Genomic DNA, 24,746 nt, shown 5'->3' with positions numbered 1-24,746 from the left:
GCTACTATAGATCAAACGGATATCAATTGCGTTTCTTTAAAATAGAAACCCCCATTTTTATTACGTATCCGTGTAGTACGTAAAGAAATATGAATGTTTTAGTTGGACCACTTTTTTCGCTTTGTGATAGATGGCACTGTAATATTCACAAACATATGGCTCACAATGTTAGACGAACAGGTAGGTTTTTAAAATTAAAATACACAACGTAGGTACGTTCGAACATTTTATTTCGGTTGTTCCAATGTGATACATGTACCTTTGTGAAAATATCATTTCTGAGAACGCATGCTGTTACATCGTGATTACCTGTAAATACCACATTAATGCAATAAATACTCAAAATTATGTCCGTCAACCTCAATGCATTCGGCAGTACGTGTAACGACATTCCTCTCAACAGCGAGTAGTTCGCCTTCCGTAATGTTCGCACATGCATCGACAATGCGCTGACGCATGTTTTCATGCGTTGTCGGTGGTTCACGATAGCAAATATCCTTTCAATTCACCCCACAGAAAAAAATCCGGGGACGTCAGATCCGGTGAACGTGCGGGCCACGGTATGGTGCTTCGACGACCAATCCACATGTCATGAAATATGCTATTCAATGCCGCTTCAGCCGCACGCGAGCTATGTGCCGGACATCCATCATTTTGGAAGTACATCGCCATTCTGTCACGCAGTGAAACTTTTGTAGTAACATAGGTAAAACATTACGGGGGAAATCAGCATACATTGCATCATTTAGATCGTCATCGATAAAATAGGGCGCCATTATCCTTCCTCCCATAATGTTGCACAATTCATTAGACCGCCAAGGTCGCTGATGTTCCACTTGTCGCAGCCAACGTGGATTTTCCGTTGCCCAATAGTGTATATTATGCCGGTTTACGTTACCGCTGTTGGTGAATGACGCTTCGTCGCTAAATAGAACGCGTGCAAAAAATCTGACATCGTCCCTTAATTTCTCTTGTGCCCAGTGGCAGAACTGTACACGACGTTCAAAGTCGTCGCCATGCAATTCCTGGTGTATAGAAATATGGTACGGGTGCAATCGATGTTGATGTAGCATTCTCAACACCGACGTTTTTGAAATTCCCGATTGTCTCGCAATTTGTCTTCTACTGATCTACGAATTAGCCGACAGCAGCTAAAACACCTACTTGGGCATCATCATTTGTTGCAGGTCGTGGTTGACGTTTCACGTATGGCTGAACACTTCCTGTTTCCTTAGATAACGTAACTATCCGGTGAACGGTCCGGACACTTGGATGATGTCGTCCAGGATACCGAGCAGCATACACAGCACACGCCCGTTGGGCATTTTGATCACAACAGCCATACATTAACACGATATCGACCTTTTCCGCAATAGTTAAAGCGTCCATTTTAACACGGGTAATATATCACGAAGCAAATACCGACCTCACAGGCGGAATGTTACCTGATACCACGTACTTATACGTTTGTGGCTATTACAGTGCCATCTATCACAAAGCGAAAAAAGTGGTCCAACTAAAACACTCATATTTCTTTAAGTACTTCACGAATATGTAATAAATAATGGGGGTTCCTATTATTTAAAAAAAGCAGTTGATATCCGTTTGACCTATGGCAGCGCCATCTAGCGGGTCAACCATAGCGCCGTCTGGTTTCCCCCTTCAAGCTAGACGAGTTTTCTTCTTTGTAGTTTTTTCATTTGATGCTTATTTCGTGAGATATTTGGTCCGTCACTATCAATGGATCACCTTGTATAATATTCTACAGTTTATCTATCAGAGAACTTGGTGTGAGGTTCCAACTCAAAATGAACACATTTTGGAACAAAAATTTTTGAACACCTGAAGATGACGGCAAGGTTAGTCGAAATTGGTTGTCTGTAAACGAAGGAATATTTATGCGCTCTTGGCGTTAGAAAGTTTTCACCTAAAAATAAATTGCTTTATGCGGTCAAGACTCGTTGTAAATGGAATTTTTAATGTCTGCAATGTCCTGGCCTGCCATAGTCCCGACATGAAGGCTGTAGAAAACGTTCACTCAGACTGCAGCGTCATACATCACTACCCTCCGTAGTTTCAGCCCTGGGGGAAGAATGGGGTGCTATTCCTCGACAGACACATCTTAGCAACAAATAATCGTGACTTAATAAGCAGCATCAAAACCGATATTGGGATTAGCGAACATAGGGTTGTCGTAGCGAGATTGAATATTGTAATCCCCAAATCCTCGAAAAATGAGCGAAAAATATACTTATTCAAAAAAGCCGATAAAAATTCACTTGGCGCTTTCCTGAGAGACATCTCCACTCATTCCAAATTATAATATAAGTGTAGACCAGATGTGGCTTAAATTCAAAGAAATAGTATCGGCAGCAGTTGAGAGGTTTATACCAAATAAACTAACAAACGAGGAGCTGATCCTTCTTGGTACACAAAACGGGTTAGAACACTGTTGCAGAAACAACGAAACAAACATGTCAAATTCAAACAGACGCAAAATCCCCAAGGCTGGTCATCTTTTACAGAAACTCTATATTCAGCGCGGACTTTATTGCAAGCTGCTTATAACAGTTTCCACAACGAAACTTTGTCTCGAAACCTGGCAGAAAATCCAAAGAGATTCTGGTCGTATGTGAAGTATGGTAGCGGCAAGAAACAATCAATGCCTTCTCTGCGCGATAGCAATGGAGATACTATCGAAGCCGGGGTTGCCAAAGCTGAGTTACTAAACACAGGTTTCCGAAATGCCTTCACAAAAGAAGACGAAGTAAATATTCCAGAATTCGAAACGAGATCAGCTGCCAACATGTGTAACGTAGAAGTAAATATCCTCGGAGTAGTGAAGCAACTTAATCACTTAATAAAAGCAAGCCTTGTGCTCCAGACTGCATACCAATTAGGTTCCTTTCGGAGTATGCTGACGCATTAGCTCCATACTTAACAATCATATACAACCGTTCGCTCGACGAAAGATCCGTACCCAAAGGCTGGAAAGTTGCAAAGGTCACACCAATATTCAAGAAAGACAGTCGGAGTAATTCACTAAATTAGAGACCCATATCGTTAAAGTCGATAAGGAGCAGGATTTTGGAACATACATTGCCTTCCACCATTGAGAATTACCTCTAAGAACACCGTCTATTGACACACAATCAACACTGATTTAGAAAACATCGTTCTTGTGAAACACAACTAGCTCTTTATTCACACAAAGTGCTGAGTGCTATTGACAAGGGATTTCTAGTCGATTCCGTATTCCTGGATTTCCGGATGGCTTTTGACACTGTACCACACAAGCGGCTCGTCGTGAAATTGCGTGTTTATAGAAAATCGTCTGTTATGTGACTGGATTTGCGATTTTCTGTCAGAGAGGTCAGAGTTCGTAGTAACTGACGGAAAGTCTTCGAGTAAAAGAGAAGTGATTTCTGGCGTTCACCAAGGTAGTGTTATAGGCCCTTTGCTGTTCCTTATCTATATAAACGATTTGGGAGACAATCTGAGCAGCCGTCCTCTGTTGTTTGCAGATGACGCTGTCGTTTATCGACTAATAAAGTCATCAGAAGATCAAAACAAATTGCAAAACGATTTAGAAAAGATTTATGAATTGTGAGATAAGTGGCAGTTGACCCTAAATAACGAAAAGTTTGAGGTCATCCACATGAGTGCTGAAAGGAATATGTTAAACTTCGGTTACACGATAAATCAGTCTAATCTAAAATCCGTAAATTCGACTAAATACCTAGGTATTACAATTACGAACAACTTAAATTGGAAGGAAGACACAGAAAATGTTGTGGGGAAGCCAACCAAAGACTGCGTTTTATTGGCAGGACACTTAGAGAAAATGTAACAGACCCACTAAGGAGACTGCCTACACTACGCTTGTCCATCCTCGTTTAGAATACTGCTGCGCGGTATGGGATCTTGACCAGATAGGACTGACGGAGTACATCGAAAAAGTACAAAGAAGGGCAGCACGTTTTGTATTATCGCGAAATATAGGAGAGAGTGTCGCAGAAATGATACAGGATTTGGGCTGGAAATCGTTACAAGAAAGACGTTTTCCGTTGCGACGAAATCCCAATAAACCAGCTTTCTCCTCCGAATTCGAAAATATTTTGTTGACACCGACCTACATAGGGAGGAACGAACACCACGGTAAAATGAGGGAAATCAGAGCTCGTACGGAAATATATAGGTGTTCATTCTTTCCGCGCGCTATATTGGAATAATAGAGAATTTTGAAGGTGGTTCGATGAATCCTCTCCCAGGCACTTAAATGTGATTTGCAGAGTAGACATGTAGATGTAGATATAGACATTTAGAAACAGGACTGGAAGTGTCGCCAGCAGACAAACTGTCATAAAGGCGAAGGGCGAATACAGACCGTATTAAATGCCCACTAATAGCTGTGCGGATATTTATGATGTGATGATTTATAGTATACGTCATTCCAGTTTGACGCTTGTCGCTTGCCTCATTTGTGGTGTCACAATGTTAATGGTAAGGAGAGTAGTTTTTTCAGTGCAGTAACTAGCGGTCCAGCAGAAGCTCTGTTCTGCGTTTCTCAAGCGTCCCGGACTGTTTCTGGTGACCCGCCAGCGACAATCTCGCCGCGTATAAAGTTCTTACTCCGTCAGGCGCCCAATTAATTGCTCGCACTCCGCCAGTGGAGACACCGCAGATGACCCCATAAAGTTCTACCCCTGGCTTTTGCCAGGCACTGCGGGGGTCACTGTTTTTTGTGGCTGCTAACAGAACTAAAAGTGTAAGAATATCTACGGAGTCAGCATCTGAGATGCAGCGAACAGATTTTTTTGTCGCCAACGTACTTCGTCTGCGAAGTAACGTGAATGTGGTGGAGTAGTAGATTTTCCCGTAAGCGCTCTGCAGATTCTGAGTGTCACTGTACCGCTAGTACAGGCAGAACTTTTCAAAAGTACAGCGGATTTTGTACACGCGTTTGATAGGTGCCTCAATAATTTGCATTCTTTACCTGAACTAACTTAGATTAAAACTTTGAAGGCACAAGCACAAGTCACTTCTCTCGTTTGCTGTAAGTGTCGGAGTTTAGATGTCACATTTTTTTTTTTTTTTCATGTTGAAAGAATGGATATTATCATTTGCCATGTTGCTGTCCAAATAGCAAAACTTCCGCTTCTGTTGTCCGATATGCAAATCCAATTCCCTCAGCAACGACATATTTAATTCGGCTACACACTATCACACTTGTTTAACTTTTCTTGGTCTTCATTTTATAACCTCTTCTCAAGATACTTTCAGTCTCCTATGCCGCCACTGACAGAATTATATTCTCACCGGCAAATGTCATTTTTTTTATTTCTCCTCGCTTAACTTCAATCCCCGTTCCAAATTTCTCCTTGGTTTCCTTTACAGCTTACTCAATGCACAGACTCAATAACTTGGGGTATAGACTACACTTCTGTCTCACTCCCTTCTCAACTACTGCTTCCCTTCCATGCCCTCTGACCCTCATAACTTAACTCTGCTTTCAGTACAAGCGTCTTGTAACCAAACTTTGAACAGTGGACGTTACATTTCAGATGTGTTAGGACCCGTGGCTCTACCCTTCATTTCATCCGTACGAAATCCTATATTTCAGCAGGATAATGCACGACCGCATGTTGCAGGCACCTGTTCGGGCCTTTCTGGATACAGAAAATGTTCGACTGCTGCCCTGGCCAGCACATTCTCCAGATCTCTCACCAATTGAGAAAGTGTGGTCAATAGTGGCCGAGCAACTGGCTCGTCACAATACGCCAGTCACTACCGTTGATGAACTGTGGTATCGTGTTGAAGCTGCATGGGCAGCTGTACCTGTACACGCCATCCGAGCTCTGTTTGACTCAATGCCCAGCCATATAAAGGCCGCTATTACGGCCAGAGGGGGTTGGCTCAAATGGCTCTGACCAATATCGGACTTAACATCTGAGGTCATCAGTCCCCTAGAACGTAGAACTACTTAAACCTAACTAACCTAAGGACATCACACACATCCATGCCCGAGGCAGGATTCGAACCTGCGACCGTAGCAGTCGCGAGACCACCCCGGCCGGCGGCCAGAGGTGGTTCTTCTGGGTACTGATTTCTCAGGATCTATGCACCCAAATTGCGTGAAAATGTAATCACATGTTAGTTCTAGCATAATATATTTGTCCAATGAATACCCGTTTATCATCTGCATTTCTTCTTGGTGTAGCAATTTTAATGTCCAGTAGAGTAATTACGTGCTGTAGGAATCTATTGTTTCCCTGCTATTCAACTTAAATTTTATTTAATTGCTGGACCATCGACATCAATAAGTGTTTTGCAGAAATATACCGCATTGTCAGAAGTACTTCTACTAGAGTACTCATCATTTAAATTCGTTAAGATAGTACCTCCAGATTCTATTTAATTGCAAATCTTTCATTTATAAATTTGTGTGTTACGTTCAAAAGTCGCAATTTCCGAGTGATAGAACCCTTCGACCATTCGATTCATGTGACTATTTTTATCGCATACTGTAGACAACGAAACCAGCCAAAACTTTTAATATTGCAACGTTGAGTCGGAGGGTGCGTAGTTGAGGTCCCCAACACCTTTTCATGTATTTGATAGCCCGCAAGCTGGACGTCTCTGTTTGTAGTCACATTCGTCCAGCAGTTGTAACACTCAAAGGTGTGGGCTGGTTCAAATGGCTCTGAGGACTATGCGACTTAACACCTGAGGTCATCAGTCCCCTAGAACTTAGAACTACACTCCTGGAAATGGAAAAAAGAACACATTGACCGCGGTGTGTCAGACCCACCATACTTGCTCCGGACACTGCGAGAGGGCTGTACAAGCAATGATCACACGCACGGCACAGCGGACACACCAGGAACCGCGGTGTTGGCCGTCGAATGGCGCTAGCTGCGCAGCATTTGTGCACCGCCGCCGTCAGTGTCAGCCAGTTTGCCGTGGCATACGGAGCTCCATCGCAGTCTTTAACACTGGCAGCACGCCGCGACAGCGTGCACGTGAACCGTATGTGCAGTTGACGGACTTTGAGCGAGGGCGTATAGTGGGCATGCGGGAGGCCGGGTGGACGTACCGCCGAATTGCTCAACACGTGGGCCGTGAGGTCTCCACAGTACATCGATGTTGTCGCCAGTGGTCGGCGGAAGGTGCACGTGCCCGTCGACCTGGGACCGGACCGCAGCGACCCACGGATGCACGCCAAGACCGTAGGATCCTACGCAGTGCCGTAGGGGGCCGCACCGCCACTTCCCAGCAAATTAGGGACACTGTTGCTCCTGGGGTATCGGCGAGGACCATTCGCAACCGTCTCCATGAAGCTGGGCTACGGTCCCGCACACCGTTAGGCCGTCTTTCGCTCACGCCCCAACATCGTGCAGCCCGCCTCCAGTGGTGTCGCGACAGGCGTGAATGGAGGGACGAATGGAGACGTGTCGTCTTCAGCGATGAGAGTCGCTTCTGCCTCGGTGCCAATGATGGTCGTATGCGTGTCTGCCGCCGTGCAGGTGAGCGCCACAATCAGGACTGCATACGACTGACGCACACAGGGCCAACACCCGGCATCATGGTGTGGGGAGCGATCTCCTACACTGGCCGTACACCTCTGGTGATCGTCGAGGGGACACTGAATAGTGCACGGTACATCCAAACCGTCATCGAACCCATCGTTCTACCATTCCTAGACCGGCAAGGGAACTTGCTGTTCCAACAGGACAATGCACGTCCGCATGTAATTCGTGCCACCCGACGTGCTCTAGAAGGTGTAAGTCAACTACCCTGGCCAGCAAGATCTCCGGATCTGTCCCCCATTGAGCATGTTTGGGTCTGGATGAAGCGTCGTCTCACGCGGTCTGCACGTCCAGCACGAACGCTGGTCCAACTGAGGCGCCAGGTGGAAATGGCATGGCAAGCCGTTCCACAGGACTACATCCAGCATCTCTACGATCGTCTCCATGGGAGAATAGCAGTCTGCATTGCTGCGAAAGGTGGATATACACTGTACTAGTGCCGACATTGTGCATGCTCTGTTGCCTGTGTCTATGTGCCTGTGGTTCTGTCAGTGTGATCATGTGATGTATCTGACCCCAGGAATGTGTCAATAAAGTTTCCCCTTCCTGGGACAATGAATTCGCGGTGTTCTTATTTCAATTTCCAGGAGTGTATTTACTGCAGAAGAACAGGGTAAGATGGCTTCCTACCTACTCAATTGCGCCGAAATATATTTTGGACTACTTCCTATAGAAGTAAGGAAACTAGCTTACCAATGCCGTGAGCAGCTTAATGCTAAAAACATTCCTCCTTCTTGGCATCAAAATAACATGGCTGGTACTGACCGGTTCCAGAATTTTATGCGCAGAAACCCACAATTATATTTAAGGACATCAGAAGCGACGTCATTAAGTCGAGCGACGTTGTTTTAAATTTGCAATACAGGGTGTCCCAGCTATCTTGTCCACCCAAAATATCTCTGGAACAATAACAGCTATTGGGAAACGACTTTCACCGGTATCAATGTAGGGCTGGGGCCCATGAATGTACATATTTGGAAACATTCTAAAACGAAAGTATATGTGTTTTTTAACACAAACTTATGTTTTTTTTTAAATGGACCTCCAATATTTTTTTATTCAGCAATCCACAGCATGAAGAAGCACATACACAATGACGTTGATTGCATCGCAATATTCCCATTACATCCCGAGATATTGAGACGCGAAGTTGACACTTGAAACACCTGACATGCGATGCTAGCGCACGTCATGAGGCTCAGGCGTGAACCCCATTTTGCCCGTAATCGCCATGTGACTGACATGTGTAATCACACCTCCATACTTATCAAGAGGTCCGAAACGAATACTACGGTCTGCTGCCATTCTGCATTAACGTCGTACATTCCAGCACGTATTTATCCCATAGGCTAGAGGTGATGCGGTTCTGTAACATATCTGTGTACCGCAACGTTAGTCACAAAGTTAACTTCGCTTATCGTTAATCCGTTACTAAAAAGGTAATGCCGTTCAACGTTAAAACTTTACTTTACTGTAGATCTAGCACAAGTGACAGTTAATCATTCACGCGTAATAGTAAAATTCATGTTGATGGTTTTAGTGAAACGAGCAAGTGGACTAAAAGTCTTACCGTTGTTTAGGTAAAAATGTCGTGATTTCGGAAGTTCAGGTAGGACATAGAAGATTGAATGTAAACATGTTTAACCAATTAGTTTTATTATCACATAATTATGAATGTTATGTTTATCTAATGCGTTAAATGACTAATTGTTGCAAACAAATGTTTCTATCAAATGTTTCTTAACATCACTGGGTAAAATGGGCCTTTGTAGAAACCTCCGCTGTGATACCAGCACTACATACTAAACATAGCGTTCACATCTCATGCTCAACGTGATGCCCATTGGCTTGTATACATAGGGTCACTCTGCTGATGAAGGATGCCCTACTTCGTGCTACTGTTTCCTCTTTGATGGCTGTACAAGCATCAACAACGCGTTGCTTCATGTCCTCTGATGTTGTAGGTTCATGTTGGTAAACAGCATCCTTCACTGCTCCCCAAAGAAAATAACCGAGCGGTGTAAGGTCCGGAGATGGGGCAGGCCACCTAACTGGGCCACCTCGTCCAATCCACCTACCAGGGAACTTACGGATCAGAAGTCGTGCTCGTAAGGCGTTGTGTGCAGGGCATCCGTCATGCTGATACCACATGACCATTCTCCGGTTCAGAGGTACAGTATAATGCGTTAGATAAACCTTATTTTCGGTGTGCAGGATAAATAAGGCAACCTGACGGGTGTACACCGATCGGTACTGGTTCATATTGTGTACGTAGATACGTAAAACGTGCAAGAGGGAAACCATTATGTGCTTATGAGAGTTGATGGCAGCAGACCGTATTATTCGTTTCGGACCTCTTGGTAAGTATGGAGGTGTGATTACGCATGTCAATCACATCGCGACTACGGGCAGCGTGGGGTTCACGCCTGAGCCTCAGGACGTGCGCTAGCAGCGCATGTCGGGTGTTTCGAGCGTCAACTTCGCATCTTAATATCTCAGGATGTAATGGGATTATTGCGATGCAATCAACGCCATTGTGTATGTGCTTCGTCATGCTATGGATTGCTGAATAAAAAAATATAGGAGGTCCATTAAAAAAAACATAAGTTTGTGTTAAAAAAACACGTATGCTTTCGTTTTAGAATGTTTCCAAATATGTACATTCATGGGCCCCAGCCCTACATTGATACCGGTGAAAGTCGTTTCCCAATAGCTGTTATTGTTCCAGAGATATTTTGGGTGGACAAGATAGCTGGGCCACCCCATATATCAACGACTTCTCCAAAAACATCAGTTCAATGCTTCTCGAATATGGAACATTGACGAAACAATGTTTGTCGTTACTGCTTGCCCCGGTAGACGTTACAACTTACCCCAAGCACGAGGTAAGTTGTAACACCGCACTTTTTCTGGCAAACAACTGATTGTAAAATAATGACCAATAGTTATGGTATTATTTTTACTTGATTTGGTAGACGAAGAGTTACAGCATCCATCCATCTTTATTTAGTAGCAATGTCATCAATGCACCTCAAGATATATTAGTTTTCATGAAAACTTTTACGACAAGCCCTCGCTCCCCTATTAGACTGCAGTCTCTGTAACAAATTATGATTCAATAAATGGCCTCAAACATGGAAACCATGTATTTCCGGACATAAGTTAAGTAGAACTTTTGTGTTACGAATCCTCTCATCGGTCAATCCCAAGAGTTTGTACTCGTTGGTGAAAATCACCCTGCAGCAGCAGAATGCCATGTCAGGTTTTCAACCTTCACAGCGGACGTGAGAGGGAAAAATATTTTTAGTTGGAGGGGATTAGGCTACAGAACATAGGTATCTGTCGTGGAGTTCGCAAGAAAGGTGTGCTGAAATAGCGAGTTACTGCTATGTCTTTAATCAGTTTATTGTTCTAACGAACACATCTGTTTAGTGAGCTGCATGTCATATGCTTTCGCTTGTGAATGCTATAAAAATACGATTAAACTGAAGCAAGCAATAATCTCTGCAGGCTATATAGCCACGCGAGCGAAGTAACAGGCGCTAAGGTACTGCTGGTATCCAAGCACTGACATGGAGGAACGTCGAACAGATGTGCAGAACTATAGACCTATATCTCTAACGTCGATCAGTTGTAGAAATTTGGAACACGTATTATGTTCGAGTATAATGACTTTTCTGGAGACTAGAAATCTACTCTGTAGGAATCAGCATGGGTTTAGAAAAAGACGGTCGTGTGAAATCCAGCTCGCGCTATTCGTCCATGAGACTCAGAGGGCCATAGACACGGGTTCACAGGTAGATGCCGTGTTTCTTGACTTCCGCAAGGCGTTCGACAGTTCCCCACAGTCGTTTAATGAACAAAGTAAGAGTATACGGACTATCAGACCAATTGTGTGATTGGATTGAGGAGTTCCTAGATAACAGAACGCAGCATGTCATTCTCAATGGAGAGAAGTCTTCCGAAGTAAGAGTCATTTCAGGTGTGCCGCAGGGGAGTGTCGTAGGACCATTGCTATTCACAGTATACAGGGTGACCAAAAAGACAGTACACATTTGAAAACTGAATAAATCACGGAATAATGTAGATAGAGAGGTACAAATTGACACACATGCTACGAATGACATGGGGTTTTATTAGAGCCAAAAAAAAAAAAAAATACAAAAGTTCAAAAAATGGCCGACAGATGGCGCTTCATCTGATCAGAATAGCAATAATTGGCATAACAAAGTAAGAAAAAGAAATGATGGTGTTCTTTAGAGGAAATGCTCAATATGTCCACAATCATTCCTCGACAAGAGCTGTAGTCGAGGAATAATGTTGTGAACAGCACTGTAAAGCACGTCCGGAGTTACGGTGAGGCATTGGCGTCGGATGTTGCCTTTGAGCGTCCCTCGAGATGTCGGTCGATCACGAAACACTTGCGACTTCAGGCAACCCCAAAGCCAATAATCGCACGGACTGAGGTCTGGGGACCTGGGAGGCCGAGCATGACGAAAGTGGCGGCTGAGCAGACGATCATCACCAAACGAAGCGCGTCTAGCAATTTCGGGGGGTTCTAATAAAACCCCATGTAATTCCAAGCATGTGTGTAAATTTTTACCTCTCTACCTGCATTATTCCGTGGTTTATTAAGTTTTCAAATTTATACTGACTTTTTGATCACCCGGTATATAAATGACCTAAAGGATAAGATCGGAAGTTCACTGAGGCTTTTTGAGGATGATACTGTAGAATGTCGAGAGGTTGTAACAATGGAAAATTGTACTGAAATGTAGGAGGATCTGCAGCGAATTGACGCACGGTGCAGGGAATGGCAATTGAATCTCAATGTAGACAAGTGTAATGTGTTGCGAATACGTAGAAAGATAGATCCTTTACCATTTAGCTACAATATAGCAGGTCAGTAACTGGAAGCAGTTAATTCCATAAATTATCTGGGAGTAGGCATTAGGAGGGATTTAAAATGGAATGACCATATAAAATGAATCGTCGGTAAAGCAGATGCCAGACAGATTCACTGCAAGATTCCTAAGGAAATGCAATCGGAAAACAAAGGAAGTAGGTTACACTACACTTGTTCGCCCACTGCTCGAATACTGCTGACCGGTGTGGGATCCGTGCCAGATGGGGTTGATCGAAGAGATAGAGAAGATCCAACGGAGAGCAGCGCGCTTCGTTACAGGATCATTTAGTAATCGCGAAAGCGTTACGGAGATGATAGATAAATTCCAGTGGAAGACTCTGCAGGAGAGACGCTCAGTAGCTCGGTACGGGCTTTTGTTGAAGTGTCGAGAACATACCTTCACCGAGGAATCAAGCAGTATATTGCTCGCTCCTACGTATATCTCGCGAAGAGACCGTGAGGATAAAATCAGAGAGATTAGAGCCCACACTGAGGCATACCGACAATCTTTCCACGAACAATACGAGACTGGAATAGAAGGGAGAACCGATAGAGGTACTCGAAGTACCCTCCGCCACACACCGTCAGGTGGCTTGCGGAGTATGGACGTAGATGTAGGAAGGTTGGACACACTCGATATTAATGTCCACTACGTGTTGACATGTTGACCCAACGACGCCGCCAGTTACAATTGCAGTGGGCAGGGGACCGTCGGTTGTCGAGCAATGGAAAAGTGTCGGCTCTTCGGGTGAATCATAATTTTTCTACACTGGGTCGCTGATCGTCTCCACAAACGCCACAATGGAGGTGAACGGCAGCTCGTGGCCGTGCGGTAGCGTTCTCGCTCCCCGCGCCCGGGTTCCCGGCTTCGATTCCCGGCGGGGTCAGGGATTTTCTCTGCCACGTGATGACCGCGTGTTGTGTGCTGTCCTTAGGTTAGTTAGGTTTAATTAGTTCTAAGTTCTAGGGGACAGATGACCACAGATGTTAACTCCCATAGTGCTCAGAGCCATTTGAACCAATCTTAACGTATGCTGTGGGAGACATGCTGCTGTGACTGCATCGTACCTGTGGTAGTAATCGAAGACACACTGACAGCTGCCAACCAGCAGCATCGCTTCGTGGTCGATGTTTTTTTTCCCAACGGCGGTGCCATCCGTTAGCGCTATAATTTTCCGTGTGTCGGAGTAGCCGCGTGGTCTTCGCCGCTTTGCCATGGTTCTCGCGGCTTCCCCTGTCAGAGGTGGAGTCCTCCCTCGGGCACCGGTGTATCTTAGTTTACGTTAGATTAGGTACTTTGTGTGCTTAGGGAACTATGACCTCAGCGGTTTGGTCCTATAGGAACTTACCACTAATTTCCAAAATTTTCGTCACAACGAGAAGCGTGCTACAGTTGTTTCAGAAGTATTATACTGAATCTACGTTGATGTCTGGGCGGCCAAATTCGCGTGATGTAAATCCTATGAAGCCCATCTGGGTCGCTATTGGGCACAACCACCGCGTGTGGAGATCAGCGGTCCGTTATTTACGCGAATTACAAGTGGCAGGGCTAAAATACAGGGAGCGAAAGGCTATTTACAATTTGTACAGAAACCAGATGGCAGTTATAAGACTCGAGGGGCACGAAAGGGAAGCAGTGGTTGGGAAGGGAGTGAGACAGGGTTGTAGCCTCTCCCCGATTTTATTCAGTCTGTATATTGAGCAAGCAGTAGAGGAAACAAAAGAAAAATTCGAAGTAGGCATTAAAATCCATGGAGAAGAAATGAAAACATTGAGGTTCGCCGATGACATCGTAATTCTGTCAGAGACAGCAAAGGACTTGTAAGAGCAGTTGAACAGAATGGACCGTGTCTTGAAAGGAGGATATAAGATGAACATCAACAGAAGCAAAACGACGATAATGGAATTTAGTCGAATTAAGTCGGGCGATGCTGGGGGAATTAGATTAGGAAATGAGACACTTAAAGTAGTAAAGGAGATCTGCTATTTGGGGAGCAAAATAACTGATGATTTTCGAAGTAGAGATGATATAAAATGTAGACTGGCAATGAGAAGGAAAGCATTTCTGAAGAAGAGAAATTTGTTAACATCGATTATTGATTTAAGTGTCCGGAAGTCTGAAAGTATTTGTATGGAGTGTAGCCATGTATGGAAGTGAAACATGGACAATAAATAGTTTGGCCAAGAATAGAATAGAAGTTTTCGAAATGTGGTGCTACAGAAGAATGCTGAAGATTAGATGGGAAGATCACATAACTAATGAGGAGGTATTGAGTAGGATTGGGGAGAAGAGAAGTTTGTGGCACAACTTGACCAGAAGAAGGGATCGGTTGGTAGGACATGTTCTGAGGCATCAAGGGATCACCAATTTAGTATTGGAGGGGAGCGTGGAGGGTAAAAATCGTAGAGGGAGACCAAGAGATGAATACACTAAGCAGATTCAGAAGGATGTAAGTTGCAGTAGGTACTGGGAGATGATGAAGCTTGCACAGGATAGAGTAGCATGGAGAGCTGCATCAAACCAGTCTCAGGACTGAAGACAACAACAACAACAATCTGTGCGTAGCGATCTAACGCCACATACCTGTCAACAAACTGTCGGGTTCCAGATAGGCAGAATGAGTGATCTATTTCGTTCCAGAGACGGACGACCAAGTTACTAAGCAGTTGGTCATAGTGTTCTGGCGCATCAGTGCAATTTCGTAGCTTACCTTTTTCGAGGCGCTGACGAGAAGTTGAGTACCGCCGCCCAGAAGACGGCGAGCAGCCCGCTTCTGGCTTCTGGCCGTTCCTCGCCCAGCGCTGACTTCGGGCCAAGTTTAGCAGAGCGCTGGCGACGCCCGCTATCTGCGTAATTACGCCGCCGCCTTCATTTAGCACGGATGCGCCCGCAAATTAATTCCTTATCGGCGGCGCAGATCGCGCCACGGAATTGGCCCGCCCCACGAGCGAGCGGGTCGAGATGCAAACCCCCGGCTTGCGCCGGCCTCGTCGATTTGTGTGGCCTATTAGCCCCGAGCTACTGCCGCCGATTGAATTCGCAGTTGTTCCGCACTGCTGCACAACCGACTTCTCGTTGAAGTTATTACTATCTTTGTATCTCGCCTCAGACTGTGTGTGATCTTCAGTCCGAAGACAGGTGTGATTCAGCCGTGCGGGGTAGTCTGTGTTGTGCAAGCCGCTTTCTCTCTGCTTGGCATTACCTTTGGGTTTCCGTGTCCAACAAGCGGTCCCTCCATACTGTAAATAACAGATTTCGATGCGCTCCAAATACACTACTGGCCATTAAAATTGCTACACCAAGAAGAAATGCAGATGATAAACGGCTATTCATTGGACAAATATATTATACTACAACTAACATGTGACTACATTTTCACGCAGTTTCGGCGCATAGATCCTCAGAAATCAGTACCCAGAACAACCACCTCTGGCCGTAATAACTGCCTTGATACGCCTGGGCATTGAGTCAGAGCTCGGATGGCGTGTACAGGTACAGCTGCCCATGCAGCTTCAACACGATAACACAGTTCATCGAGAGTAGTGACTGGCGTTTTGTGACGAGCCAGTTGCTCGGCCACCATTGAGCAGACGTTTTCAATCGATAAGAGATCTGGAGAATGTGCTGGCCAGGGCAGCAGTCGAACATTTTCTATATCCAGAAAGGAGCGTACACAACCTGCAACATGCGGTCGTGCATTATCCTGCTGAAATGTGGCGTTTCGCAGGGATCGAATGAAGGGTAGAGCCACGGGTCGTAACACATCTGAAATGTAACGTCCACTGTTCAAAGTGCCGTCAATGCGAACAAGAGGTGACCGAGACGTGTAACCAGTGGCACCCCATACCACCACGCCAGGTGATACACCAGTGTGACGTTGACGAATACACGCTTCCAATGTGCTTTCACCGCGATGTCTCCAAACACGGATGCGACGATCGTGATGCTGTAAACAGAACCTGGAGTCATCCGAAGAAATGACGTTTTGCCATTCGTGCACCCAGGTTCGTCGTCGAGTCTGTCTGTGATGCAGCGTCAAGGGTAACCGCAGCCACGGTCTCCGAGCTGATAGTCCGTGCTGCTGGAAACGTCTTCGAACTGTTCGTGCAGATGGTTGTTGTCTTGCAAACGTCCCCATCTGTTGACTCAGGGATCGAGACGTGGCTGCACGATCCGTTACAGCCGTGCGGATAAGATGCCTGTCATCTCGACTGCTAGTGATATGAGGCCGTTGGGATCCAGCACGGCGTTCCGTATTACCCTCCTGAACCCACCGATTCCATATTCTGCTAACAGTCATTGGATCTCGTCCAACGCGAGCAGCAATGTCGCGATACGGTAAACCGCAATCGCGGTAGGCTACAATCCGACCTTGATCAAAGTCGGAAACGTGGCGGTACGTATTTCTCCTTACACGAGGCGTCACAGCAACGCTTCACCAGGCAACGCCGGTCAACTGCTGTTTGTGTATGAGAAATCGGTTGTAAACTTTCCTCATGTCAGCACGTTGTAGGTGTCGCTACCGGCGCCAACCTAGTGTGAATGCTCTGAAAAGCTAATCATTTGCATATCACAGCTTCTTCCTGTCGGTTAAATTTCGCGTCTGTAGCACGCCATCTTCGTAGTGTAGCAATTTTAATGGCCAGTTGTGCATGTAATGACCTAACCGTACAACACGTGACACACAGTAATGGGAGACCCCTCAGACAGGTGCTGAAGTAGTGTGACGTGGTCGCTGCAGTCACATACACACGAGCGCTATACCGCCCAACCCTTTGCCAGTAAACCTATCCATACTACTGCTGTCTAGCAGTGTTATTAACCCATCGACTCTTGACAATATAAACTGCTATTTGCAAAAAGTGGAACACTCGCAAGCAGTGGTTTGCAACACGCCGTGGTAAGAGTACGTGTAGAACAGTGGAGTCACAATCAGTGACTTACATTGGAGAGAGGTGGCGTGAACGTAGGACTAACGGCGTCTTTTGTGTGACCGGACAGGGCAGTGTTAACGCAACACTCAGTCGGTGAAATGAAATGTCGTGGGGCAAGGGCCCCTTGGTGGATAGACCGGTGGGCTGGTGCAAGCCTTCAGAGTTGACGCCACTTCGGCGACTTGCGTGTCTATAGGGATGAGATGATTATGATGAAGACAACACAACACGCGGTCCTTGAGCGGAGATAATCTTCGATCCTGCCGGGAATCGAACCGAGGCCCGCTGCCCTGGGGGGGGGGAACACGAACACGAACACGTACACGTTACCACCAGCTAAGCACGCGGACATTACACTCAATATATTGCGGTAATGACTGGGGTTCCTATCTGTTCTAGGTATTTTTCAAAGAAGGCACTCGGCGATCTTCCACAGGATGTCTGATAACGCCCACCAGTAACAAAACTGTACGAGGCGTGTTTTTTAAGTAGGTACCGTTTTGAAATTTAAAAAAAGACGTGCTAACATATCTCAATAATTTTATTTTTACATGTAGCCTGTACCTTAATCTACGCACTGACTCCATTACAGTCTGATTCTCCCTTGTTTACGTTGTGTACTGAGTCCTTAAGATCCCTCCGATAATCGTGAGTCCCGCCGACTGTGAAGTACGGGCTGTTGTAAGATATCTTAGGGCTAAAGGCCTAAAAGAGATCGATATTCATCGTGAGATCTGTGCAGTTTCAGGAGAAAATATTATGAGTGACGGAATGGTATGAAAGTGAGTGAGAGCATTTAAAGATGGCCGCACAAATGTGCACGATTAACAACGCAGTGGGCGTCCTTAGATCGTTAATGAAAGTTTGGTGCAGGAAGATGAGAGAAAACAGACGCTTTACGATTTGCTCCTTGCGGGATGACTTTACTAATGTTTCTCCTAGTGGTTTTGTATGGCGTTGTGACCGAGCACTTGAGCCGGCCGCGGTGGCCGAGCGGTTCTAGGCGCGTCAGTCCGGAACCGCGCGACTGCTCATATATTCTATACGACAGTGGTGACGGCATGTGCGTCACATGACAGGAATATGTTGTCGACCCACCTAACACTCGGCGAATGGATAGGTGGTCTAGGTGGTTAGTGTTTAACGTCCCGTCGACAACGAGGTCATTAGAGATGAAGCGCAAGCTCGGGTTAGGGAAGGATGGGGAAGGAAATCGGCCGTGCCCTTTCAAAGGAACCATCCCGGCATTTGCCTGAAGCAATTTAGGGAAATCACGGAAAACCTAAATCAGGATGGCCGGAGACGGGATTGAACCGTCGTCCTTCCGAATGCGAGTCCAGTGTGCTAACCACTGCGCCACCTCGCCCGGTGGCGAATGGGTAGAAAGATTCTTCTACCTTGCCCGATTTAGGTTTTCTTGTGGATGTGATAATCACTCCAAAAAAGTTATGTAAAGGTAAGAGTTTGTCACATAAAGTGCAACAGTTTATTTTGGAGAGCAAAGTTGATTACATAAAAAGTTAAAATTATCACTCGAGGAAAGACTTGAACCAAGGACTTCTCACTCCACAGCTGCTCACACTAACCACGGGACCACGGCGCTCCTGAGCTCATACTATCCTTGATGTTCCCTATCTTACACATTGACTATTCAATTTGTATATTTTGTTTATTTGTTTCATAGTTGCACACAACTTCTTCCTGTTTTCTCGATTGATCTGTGTTCAGTTTTTAAGGCCTATCCACTGTGCCCCCTTATAACTAAATCTGAGGGGGGTGCGATGGGGAGGTTCCCTTACGAGAGATATCTCCCCAAATTCTGTCTAATTTGTGCGTTACATCATCAGAATCCGGAGATGGTTCATGGACCAGGCCTCTAATGCCCCAAAGGTTCTCAGTAGGGGGTAGATTCGACGATCTTGTTGGCCGAGGTTGGGAGTCTCACGCAGGAGTGCAAGCAGTAGAATCTCTCGCTGTGTGTGCGATCAGTATCGTGCTGAAATATAACACCACGATGGCTTGCCATAAAGGGCGAAAAAACGAGGCGTTTGACAGCAGATGACAACCAAAAGGATCTAACTATAAAAATAAATCGCAACCGCAAACCATCACTGCTGGTTGTTCGCCCGTATGGCGGTTGACAGTCAAACTGACATCATGTACCTGTCCAGGCACGACTCATCAAGACTCTACTCCAGTCAGTGAAATTCCAGACTGAAGACGTGTTAGGAGATGACCCGGACAGCACAGGAATTGTTGAATCCTGTCTAGTCGTGAACTACGGGTGGTCTAGGAACACCACGTCCTCGGATCGCTAAACGACATTTAAACAGAATGAGATTTTCACTCTGCAGCGGAGTGTGCGCTGATATGAAACTTCCCGGCAAATTAAAACCGTGTGCCGGACCGAGACTCGAACTCGGGACCTTTGCCTCTCGCGGGCAAGTGCTCTACTATCTGAGCTACCCAGGCATGACTCACACCCCGTCCTCACTGCTTTACTTCTACCAGTACCTCGCCTCCTACCTTCCAAACTTTACAGAATCTCTCCTGCGAACCTTGCAGAACTAGCACTCCTGAAAGAAAGGATATAGCTGAGACATGGCTTAGCCACAGCCTGGGGGATGTTTCCAGAATGAGATTTTCACTCTGCAGCGGAGTGTGCGCTGATATGAAACGTCCTGTCAAATTGAAACTGTGTGCCCGACCGAGACTCGAACTCGGGACCTTTGCCTTTCGCAGGCAAGTGCTCTACCAACTGAGCTACCCAGGCACGACTCACGCCCCGTCCTCACAGCTTTACTTCCGCCAGTACCTCGTCTCCTACGTTGCAAACTTAACAGAAGCTCTCCTGTGAACCTTGCACTTACAGGCGAAAGGCAGATGTCCCCAGTTCGACTCTCGATCCGGCACAGAGTTTTAATCTGCCAGTAACTTTAAATTTGACGTCTATTGCACTTCGTCCTCGCCGTGTCGCAATTTAATGGCAGAAATGTATACCGCGTTTGAAATTAGTTGCGTCATTTGACGTTTAGTTCCCCGATAGGGAGGTGACACCGTTTTGCCCAGGCAACAGCAATGGCGAGGCGGCTAAGCCGCCAGCTGTTAGGTGGGTAAAAGGGCCCCTGTTGCCTCGCCGTGTATAAACAGTAGCACGTAGTGTCTCACATTAGATGCAAGTGTGCATTCGTCAGCTGCCGTTGCAAAGTGGTATTTTCTGGCACCGACGTGTCCTGCAGCCGGCATGTATTGCAAAAGCGTGTTGGCGTTGCATTAACAATAACAGTACAGCACGTCCGAACACCGAAATTCGCAACCGCTGCGACTACAGATGTGGTGCGATTGGCGGAATGCGTGACGTGCTTCCCGCATATGGAGGGTGTTACAAAAAGGTACGGCCGAACTTTCAGGAAAGACTCCTCACACACAAATAAAGAAAATGTGTTATGCGGACATGTGTCCGTAAACGCTTGCTTTCCATGTTAGAGCTCATTTTATTACTTCTCTTCAAATCACATTAATCATGGAATGGAAACACACAGCAACAGAACGTACCAGCGTGACTTCAAACAATTTCTTACAGGAAATGTTCAAAATGTCCTCCGTTAGCGAGGATACGTGCATCCACCCTCCGTCGCATGGAATCCCTGATGCGCTGATGCAGTCCTGGAGAATGGCGTATTGTACCACAGCCGTCCACAATACGAGAACGAAGAGTCTCTACATTTGGTACCGGGGTTGCGTAGACGAGAGCTTTCAAATGCCCCCATAAATGAAAGTCAATAGGATTGAGGTCAGGAGAGCGTGGAGGCCACGGAATTGTTCCGCCTCTACCAATCCACCGGTCCCCGAATCTGTTGTCGAGAAGCGTACGAACACTTGGACTGAAATGTGCAGGAGCTCCATCGTGCATGAACCACATGTTGTGTCGTACTTGTAAAGGCACATGTTCTAGCAGCACAGGTAGAGTATACCGTATGAAATCGTGAAAACGTTCTCCATTGAGCGTAGGTGGAAGAACGTGGAGCCCAATCAAGACATCACCGACAATGCCTGCCCAAACGTTCACACAAAATCTGTGTCGATGACGTGATTGCACAATTGCGTGCGGATTCTCATCAGCCCACACATGCTGATTGTGATAATTTACAATTTGATCACGTTGGAATGAAGCCTCATCCGTAAAGAGAACATTTGCACTGAAATGAGGATTGACGCATTGTCGGATGAACCATTCGCAGAAGTGTACTCGTGGAGGCCAATCAGCTGCTGATAGTGCCTGCACACGCTGTACACGGTACGGAAACAACTGGTTCTCCCGTAGCACTCTCCATACAGTGGCGTGGTCAACGTTACCTTGTACAGCAGCAACTTCTCTGACGCTGACATTAGGGTTATCGTCAACTGCACGAAGAATTGCCTCGTCCATTGCAGGTGTCCTCGTCGTTCTAGGTCTTCCTCAGTTGCGAGTCATAGACTGGAATGTTCCGTGCTCCCTAAGACGCCGATCAATTGCTTCGAACGTCTTCCTGTCAGGACACCTTCGTTCTGGAAATCTGTCTCGATACAAACGTACCGCGCCACGGCTATTGACTCGTGCTAATCCGTACATCAGATGGGCATCTGCCAACTCCGCATTTGTAAACATTGCACAGACTGCAAAACAACGTTCGTGATGAACACTAACCTGTTGATGCTACATACTGATGTGCTTGATGCTAGTACTGTAGAGCAATGAGTCGCATGTCAACACAAGCACCGAAGTCAACATTACCTTTCTTCAATTTGGGCCAACTGGCGGGGAATCGAGGAAGTACAGTACATACTGACGAAACTAAAATCAGATCTGACATGGAAATTAAGCGTTTCCGGACACATGTCCACATAATATCTTTTCGTTATTTGTGTGTGAGGAATGTTGCCTGAAAGTTTGGCGGTACCTTTTTGTAACAAATGGTTCAAATGTCTCCGAGCACTATGGGACTTGTGCTGTTTGAGGCTTCCCCGACGCTGCATCTGCTTGATAGGTTCACGGGAATTACGCCGGATAATATTGTAGAAACCGCACAATATTTCAGCGAGACAACTGCCCGCCACTTCAGGTGCTACTGTTGCGTAGTGTTGGGGAGCTTGTGAATGAGTCGTTAAAATGAACGCTTCACTCCAGTGAAGTGTGAACTAACCACTCAATTTCAATGAACTGGTACTTCAAAGTCTTCCCAGATAGCACACTCCACACTTTTTTCTAGTTCACTCACTCTCTTTCCCTCTCCCTACCCCACTACATCGGCGCTACGTCACTCATCCTCCCTTCACTTCAGACCTCCCTCAACTCAAAGTCCGTAAAAAAAAAAAAAAAAGCCTGTCGACGAATCGCGCGGTGTTTGTGGCGAACGATAGGTTTACGAGGGATTGTGGGGTGAGGGGCGAGGGGAAAGCAGCATCAGTTGCTTCCTGCAGTGCTGCCATCATTCATTACCCGTGACTAATTGCGCAGTTACACTCCGCTTCTACGGGTAGCCTACCGTTGGCAGCGCTTCCAGACAAATCAACATTAAAGATACAAACGAAGAGGCTGGCTGTGTGAGCACGCACAGCCGACATGAAAATAAAAGGTTTGTTAATAACACTGAAAGAACGATTTTACCTGAAATCGTACCAATGACTAAATGTGACAGTTTACGTTTTGAAGCTGTAGGGTTATTATTCTCAACAAAAATAAAATCCACAGGAAAACTTTCTGAATAATTACTTAATGTAGGTATACAGACTTTGTGGCAGTGGTAAACAAACTCATTCTATTTTGGATTCAATTTTAAAAGGTACATAGAATTGGACTGCATTTCGTTGGTAGCCGTAGTTTTCAGTCCATGAATACATCAAACAATGTTTTATTTGGCAGATAAAACCTTTTTTGGGCGCTTCATGAGAAAATTAAATGTAATACCTTTTTTATATGTGACAGGCTTCTCTGTTTAACTTTCCTTTGTCCCCTTCGACCATGCTCTATTTAACTCACTGTCAGACGCTGTAAGAGCGTAAACCGTTGCGTGCACGTTACTGCATAGTTCGGCTATGTGTTGGTAAAATTATGAAGTATTACGAAGCTTTATTGTACGAGCGAGCGAAGCGAGCGCTGCCGCGGCTGAACGGCGAACAGGGCAACTTCGCCAGGCGTTGGTACTTCACGAATGAACTATTCATTTGAACGCTTCACGGCAAAGAGTGAAACGAATGAAGTAGTTCACGGGAATGAACGAGTTCGTCCCATATCTACTGTCGCGTCGCTGAGAAGCTCGCCAATTTATATGCTGGCTTTCTACAACAGCGCAGGCGCCAGCGGGGCATGACGTCATCGAATACCAATCGTAGACAGCGTCGAATACAAGAGCCCTCTGCTGGAGAACGGATCGCGGTCTGCGAAAGCGCGCCGCTGCAAGGAAAATGCGGCCGGGAGCGATTTTATATATTCCTGGTCTTCTCAGGCCGAGGTTGTCTTTAACAGAGCCCAGCATTGATCGCACTCGTGCTGGAGGCGGGAATACACATTTAATCGGGTACTTCTTGAAAATTCTGCCCATCTTAAAAGACACGCCCCCGACATACGGTAGGAAAACCAACCTCGTGGTGTCTCTGCTTCTTCAGGCTCTTCTTGAGGTTTGGAGCGTGCTGGTCGAAATGCCGTTCCGGATCTGCTTCTCGGAGTACCCGTTCTGGTCAAACACAGAGCGGAGATGGCTAAGCTCTGCCGATAAGCTATCCTGATCTGAGATAGCTCTAGCTCATGCACTAGCGTCCCTAATACACCGCTGTGCTGTGAGGGATGATGACAGCTCGTAGCTTGTAAATACAAGTCTGTGTGCGTAGGCTTCCAGAACACACTGTCACCCAAGGAGCCGTCTCCTTTTCTACGAACAAAAACATCCAGAAACGGGAGCTCACCATCTTTCTCTACCTCCATGGTGAAGCAGATGCTTGGATGGAGGGAGTTCAGATGTTGCAGGAAAGAACGAAGCGTTGCTGTCCCATGCGGCCATACCACAAACGTATCATCTACATATCTGCAAAAACATTTGGGTTTCAAAACCACCGTCTGAAGTGCTTTGTCCTCGAAATCTTCCATAAAAAGATTAGCTACTATGGGAGACAGAGGGCTACCCATAGCAACACCGTCAGTCTGCTCAAAATACTGGTCGTTAAATAAAAAGTAAGTCGAGGTAAGCACGTGTTTGGAAAGGTGTAAGTCGTCCTCTTCCAGCTTTGCTCCTATGACTTGTAATGAGTCCATCAGAGGCACCCGTGCGAACAAAGAAATC

The 24,746-nt window shown here is 46.0% G+C and overlaps 1 protein-coding gene and 1 non-coding gene across 2 annotated transcripts in view; one reads left to right on the top strand and one right to left on the bottom strand.

Annotated features, from left to right (window-relative positions):
• LOC126295334 (alpha-mannosidase 2) overlaps positions 1–24,746 on the top strand; it is a 923,615-nt gene that overhangs the window by 124,310 nt on the left and 774,559 nt on the right. The gene's annotated exons all lie outside the window — the stretch shown is intronic.
• Trnas-cga (transfer RNA serine (anticodon CGA)) lies at positions 20,131–20,203 on the bottom strand. The gene has a single exon. It is a non-coding gene; the product is annotated as a tRNA-Ser (tRNA).

Source organism: Schistocerca gregaria, chromosome 11, assembly GCF_023897955.1.
Source record: "Schistocerca gregaria isolate iqSchGreg1 chromosome 11, iqSchGreg1.2, whole genome shotgun sequence".
In the NCBI taxonomy this organism is placed as follows: Eukaryota; Metazoa; Arthropoda; class Insecta; order Orthoptera; family Acrididae; genus Schistocerca; species Schistocerca gregaria.
The sequence above is the reverse complement of the archived record's forward strand: the minus strand, read 5'-3'. Positions and strand labels throughout refer to the sequence as shown.